Consider the following 6662-nt stretch of genomic DNA (forward strand, 5'->3'; position numbering starts at 1 on the left):
GAGAACTCTTGGCGCCTCTGTGCAAGTTATTTGCTGGAACACTTCAATCCCCTAGTACTCAAACTTTTTGTGGCTTGTCTTCTCTCTATTCTTGTGCTTATTGGCTATCAGAACTTGTCACTAGACAGGTGTTAACTGCTAATAATAGGAAGGGACATTGCTGTGTTTTCCCACAGGACTAGCCTAAGCCTATTTGGGAGCTGGGGGCCCACAGTGGGCATGGGGGAATAAAGGGAGTGAGAGAAAACCCACAACCCTCCAGAGTTCCAGTGCTCTGGGCGGTTGGACTCCGAAGACTGCTGCACGCTTTCCACAGGGCCCTGGGTGGGGTGTCTGGCTGTGGAATGCTACAGACAAGGGGCAGTCCTAGGTCTCTGGGCCTCAGAGGTCAGAGATAACAAGTTCTCAGTCTCAGGCATCCCTGACACCGCTGGACACCTCAGATGAGCTGAGAACAAAATGGGGGTCCCGGGGGCAGCTCAGTCATCCCCAGGGCCTAAGGAAGGAGAGAGCAGGAAAGCCTTCCGGTGGGAGTTTAGACGCTGCTCTTTAGGGGAACGCCTATCCCATCTTTTAAGCATGATGGTCCTGAAAAACCCACAACCTGAGGACTCCCCCACGTTCTGACTCAGGAAAAGCGACACCCCAAATCACTCACGATACCTTTTCTGGGGTGTGATGAGCGTCAGCATCGGGCGCCATAAAACCAGCGTTCGGTTCATCTCGCAGCGCCACTTGTGCTTACTAAAAGTGGCCCACTAGGCACTCGCATTCCACGCCCGGCTCCACGCCCGGGAGCCGGGCTTCTTACCCATTTAAAGTTTGAGAATAGGTTGAGATCGTTTCGGCCCCAAGACCTCTAATCATTCACTTTACCGGATAAAACTGAGTGTGTCGGGAAGAGCGAGAGGCCAGCTATCCTGAGGGAAACTTCAGAGGGAACCAGCTACTAGATGGTTCGATTTAGTCTTTCGCCCCTATACCCAGGTCGGACGACCGATTTGCACGTCAGGACCTCTACGGACCTCCACCAGAGTTTCCTCTAGCTTCGCCCTGCCCAGGCATAGTTCACCATCTTTCGGGTCCTAATGCACTTATCGTGAGTGATTAATGCAAACTGCAAGAGGACTTTTTATTCCAGACCCGCTCTGGACCCCACAGTAGTACACTATGACAGAGGTGGAGGTCCGTGGACCAAATGTGGAATTGGGACAGCTTTTATGGGGTTACAACAAAGCCGGAGATTTGCAAAGCTATCATGTCATAGCATCAAGAGCCAGTCGATTCGAACCACTCCATAGTTTCAAGGCCAACCATTTTAAATCATAAAGCCTGCACTCCAGGGGCCAATCAGTTTCCTAAAGCCTGGGAGGTCCACATTTACAAGGGTTCCTGGGCAGGTTGGCAAAACGCACTTTCAGTGTGTAGTATTTCCTTCTATGGTGCAAGCGGTTTACAGAAACTAGATAAGCAGTTAGTCAACTAATCTCCTGTTATCTTACTAGGCCAGGATCATGTATTCACAGCGGGGCCCTGGAGCAGCAAGAAGTGTGACCTTTTACCTATACTCTGGCTGGGAGCAGGGTCTGGAATTTGTGGTATTTAGGGCTTCTTAGGAGGCTGGAGTTGGGGCTGTATTTTCTATCCTTTCAGGCCTTGATGAGCAGAGACAGTCTATGGTTTTAGAGCTTTATTGTAGAAGGGCAGGAAGAAAGAAAGAAGGTAGAAAGAGGGAGAGGCCGGCCACGACCACGTGGAAAGTGGGGGGAAGGGAGAGAGAGAAGGAGGGCTAGAGATGAGAGTAAAAATGGTGAGAGCTTAAAGAAAGAGAGGAAGGGCCAAGTAGCCCCTTCTATACTGGGCTGGGCTACCTTGATGTTGCTAGGTAACTGTGGGGCGGAGCATACCTGGCTATAGTCAGGTAACTGTGGGTGTGGAATCTAGCCAGAATGCCAGGAGCTTAGGGCTTTATCTGTGTGACAGTCACAGAATTATGGAGTTGGGGGCTCTGTGGTGTCAGGCACCTGTCTCTGGGAATGTGGCTCACTGTTCCATCCCTTGTAGAGTTTTCTACTGGGTCTCTACTGGGTCATTGGAATAAGCCTCATTCAACCAAATCAGGCTGCTTTCATGGCCCCATATTTGGGTTCCTTCCACGAATGTCTGACTCCACCCCACTGACTGGAAAGATGGCCCAACTCTTATTGATTAGTCAAGGATGGAAAAGAGAAGTGTAGTGGTGAGTTTAGCTACCCTGCTTTGGCTCCTGGTGGGTCGTACTCCCAGCCATCCACCCAGGATCTCTTTGGATTTGAGAATGAAAGACACACACACACACACACACACACACACACACACACACACACACACGTCAATTTATGATGTGCCATGACTAGCTCAAAGACTGGGTACTCTTAAACCTTCCCCTGCTAGCAAATGCTCTTCTCCAGTACTACGGAGACTCCTAAACCTTCCCCTGCTATCCCATGTCCAGTCAGGGAAGTGACCAATGGCCACTTACCCAAATTCTTACATGGCTGGTTGACTTTCTCTCCTGAAGCTCTTATATCCCATCCTTCTCCCAGGAGTCATGGTGATTCTCTGTCTTCCTTCATCCCAGTTCCTAGCCAATGCAAATCTGGAGGTCCCACCTCAGTCTACCTGCCAACTATTGGCTGCTGGCTCTTTATTGAGTGATCAAACCAAGTAGGGAAAAGGACCTTCAGCATTTGGACACACAGATTCCCAATTTTGGGGGCTGGATTAATTCAACGTGTTGGAGCCAATCCCCAACACAGAAGAGATGGCATTACCAATGAAACAAGAAGATCTTCTAGAAGGAGATCCATAACCTAATGGCAGCTGCCCAGGACATGTGCCTCACTACAGGCTTTCCTTTTCTCTTTTCCTATCACTGTCTTTGTTATCCTTCATTCTAACTCTGCTTCTGCTCAGCCTCTTCCTATCCCTCCCACTACCCACTGGAGATGATTTGCTAGGTTCACTTACAATGAACCCAATAAAATAATAGGAACCCAAGACTTCCCAATGGAAGAATGTTGGACCAGGATTGAGATTCTCCTATAACCAGAATCCATCACAATTCTTAACACTTTCCTCCATTTTCTTAACAAAACATAGGTGATGCCTCCAAAAGGCCTCTACCTCTGCAGGTTGCAGGTATTGGAGTTGCAGAATTATACCACTAAACACAGTGGCACCATGCCTGCCAACCTTAAAACTTATTTTCAGCTTTTTATCAATTATTCATAGGAAGAGTGATGGCAGATAGGAGTTGTAGGAGTAGTGGCAGAGTAGCAGGTGAATTGGATATTCCTGGTTGTCAACTTGACTGTATCTGGAATGAACTAAAATTCAGAACTGGAGGGCTCACTTGTGATCCATATCTTGAGTCTGGAAGACACAAGATTCTGATCCAGATCGTGGCATGGAGATCTTCAGGCATAGGGGCCAAGAAAAATTTAGGCCTAGGCAAGGTAGTACATGCCGTTAATCCCAGGAGACTGAGGCAAGGAGATCTCAGAGTTCAAGGTTAGCCTGTGACAAAACAAGTCCCAGATTCAGGCATTGGAAGAAGGAAGACTCACTCTTTGTTGTCTGGTTGAACTTACTTGGAAGCACATCTGTTGGAACCCACCTCTTCAGGATTCCAAGTCATATAGAAGACAAAGTCAAACAAGCCACATGAGATTAAGCAACTACTAGATTCTTGGATTTCCCATTCACAGCTGATCATTGTTGGGTCAGTTGTACTATAGACTGTAAGTCATCACAATAAATTCCCTCAATACACAGAGACATTCCATAAGTTCTGTGACTCTAGAGAACCTTGACTAATACAGCAGACTTACACATCATGTGACATCTTGTCTCCACCTCCAAACCAATCTTTACTCACATTAATATTCTTCAACAGGAAACTCAAACTCAGATAGAGGTTTAAACCACCCCTTGCTGATAACAATACCTCCACTAGACAGTTAACCTCCTTTCCTAACTACCCACCCTAACTCCTCCCGATGTTTGTGCATTTCTCTCTCTTGTTCATTGTTGGTAGGTGCTGCCATTAACATCCCACTTCACAAAACCCATGGGTCCTTACCTATGAGGAAATTACAAAATGAGTCCTTTCCTCAGCCTACCATTCCCCTTTGTCTTGAATGGCCCTCATCAAGATTTCACCCTAAATATTCACATAATATCACTGTCACTAAGCCAGTATGTGCTAACCCTCGTACACTTCTGTGGTGCCAAACACTATCAGTTCCTGCATCAAACGCCCTTTTCAAGGTTTCTGTACTCCTGTGCTAATTATTCCCCAGCTTTATCTCTATGAGATTGAAGCTGGGAGGAGACCAAGGAAAATGAGAGATCTTCATCCCTCTACACTGCAGACTAGGTGTTCCAGTCTCACTGGGTGCTACTGCAACTGCTGGATCTGCACTCATCCAAACACACCATTTGCCCAGTGACTTCCAATACAAAATTGGCCAGTTGATGGACTCCACTAAGAACATTCTTGAATCCTTTAAATGACAGATAACCTCCATAGTGGGGTTTGCAATCCAGGACTCGAGGGCCCTGGACTAAGATACTGCTGAACATGGAGGGACTTGTGTTTTGTTGGGGGAGGAATGTTGTTTCTTTGTTCTATCTGGGCTAGTGGAACATTATATATGTATCCTCAAAGACCTCTGATAGGATCCAAGGAATGCTACTTGTCCCACACCTCAACACCCTGGTACTTAAATATTTTTTGTTTTGGCTTCTAACCCTCCTTGTTCTTATATTGGCCATATGAGACCTGCTGCTCCTGGCATACTGCCTTGTCAAATTTTTTAAATGGCAGATAAATAACATTGCAAAAATCATTGACAATCAGGTTCTTTTTCAATATCAGATGGCCCTAGCATAGAGGCAGAGGAATATGGTGATACCTCATCATTATAAAATAAAACAGAAGGAAATGTCAGCAGGCTCTGCTGCTATGGGCAAAGTCTGACATTATCAGAAAGCCTAGAGCTCAGTGAAAAATAGTGAACTCCCTTGTTCAGCAAGGCATCCTCTTATCAAACCGGGGGATCCAGGACTCTACTCCCTCCCCATTCTAAGGAGGTATTTCAATAGCTTAGCCTTCAGCCAATGACCTTTGTCCACCATGAGCATTCCTAGACCCTTTTCCCCAAATTATAAAACTCTTGATCCACCCTGAAAAAAGTTGATTTTCTCCTTGAAGCTGATCCCATTCTATCATTTCCATTGGTACTCACAGGGCCTCTGAACCCCAAGTCTTTTGGCCCTACTCCATTTGCCCTGGTGACCTGATATTCATCAATGATCCCCGGGGGCAGGGGGACCATGGTTGGATTCAAACAACAATTAAAAGATCAAAGCTAAGAATAATAGGAATGAGAAGAGCAGTGGTGGCACACGCCTTTAATCCCAGCACTTGGGAGGCAGAGGCAGATGGATTTCTGAGTTCGAGGCCAGCCTGGTCTACAGAGTGATTTCCAGGACAACCAGAACTGCACAGAGAAGACTTGTCTCGAAAAAACAAAACAAAACAAAACAAAACAAACAAAACAAAACCCAACAACAACAACAAAAACTAAAAGAATAATAGGAAGGAAAGACTATGAAGAATGCCAGATAAAACACTGAGAAAGTATTTAACAAAATCATAGAAGAACATTTTCCTAATCTTAAGAACATGCTCTTAATCTTAAGAAGAAAGCTTTCTTCTTTCTTTCTCTCTCACTTTCCCTCTCTCTGTCTTGCTCTCTCTCTCTCTCTCTGTTTTATGAGATAGGGTTTCTATGTGTAGCCCTGGCTATCCTGGAACTCACGAAGTAGACCAGGCTAGCCTCGAACTCAGAAATCTGCCTGCCTCTGCCTGCCAAGTGCTGAGATTAAAAGCGTGTACCACCACTGCCCAGCTTCAAAGCTTTTTTCTTACAAACATGGGTTTAATTCATTTAGCACTAAAAGGGTAGAAGCCTTTACTTTTTCATTTTGTTTTTTGTTTGTTTGTTTGTTTTTTGTTTTTTTTTCAAGACAAGGTTTCTCTGTATAGCCCTGGGTGTCCTAGAACTCACTTTGTAGACCAGGCTGACCTCGAACTCAGAAATCTGCCTGCCTCTGACTCCCAAGTGCTGGGATTAAAGGCGGGTGCCACCACCGCCTTTTCTTTTTCTATGTAATAAAGATTCAAGCTCATTTTTCATCCAGAATGAGTGAGTTCTTTTTGCACCAGTGCTTGGTATTTTGCTCCATATGCACATGTAAGTATGGGTGTGTGTGTAAGTATTAAATTGTGAGAATGTATGCATGTGTTGTGTATGTGTGTGTGTGGAAATTGTGAAAATGCATGCAAGCTGGGCCCAACTGAGTATGAATGGAAATGTATAAATGAATAAATGAGCATGCATGAATTTGTATATGAATTTATGTGAGATTATGATATTTGCTTATGTAAAAGTTTTTCCTTCTTCAAATGTTGTTCTCTTCTCCTGGTTCAATAGAAGTTTTTCAAACTTCCCCCTAGCCTGACCAGCAAGAGGCACCTGGACAATAGGGAAAAGGCTCTAGCAATTAATCCTTTACTTAATCTCCTGCTGTTTTAGGATGAAGTGCTAAATGCT

The sequence above is a fragment of the Mus caroli genome, unplaced genomic scaffold, assembly GCF_978045245.1.
Source record: "Mus caroli unplaced genomic scaffold, Mus_caroli_1 scaffold_8, whole genome shotgun sequence".
Classification (NCBI taxonomy): Eukaryota; Metazoa; Chordata; class Mammalia; order Rodentia; family Muridae; genus Mus; species Mus caroli.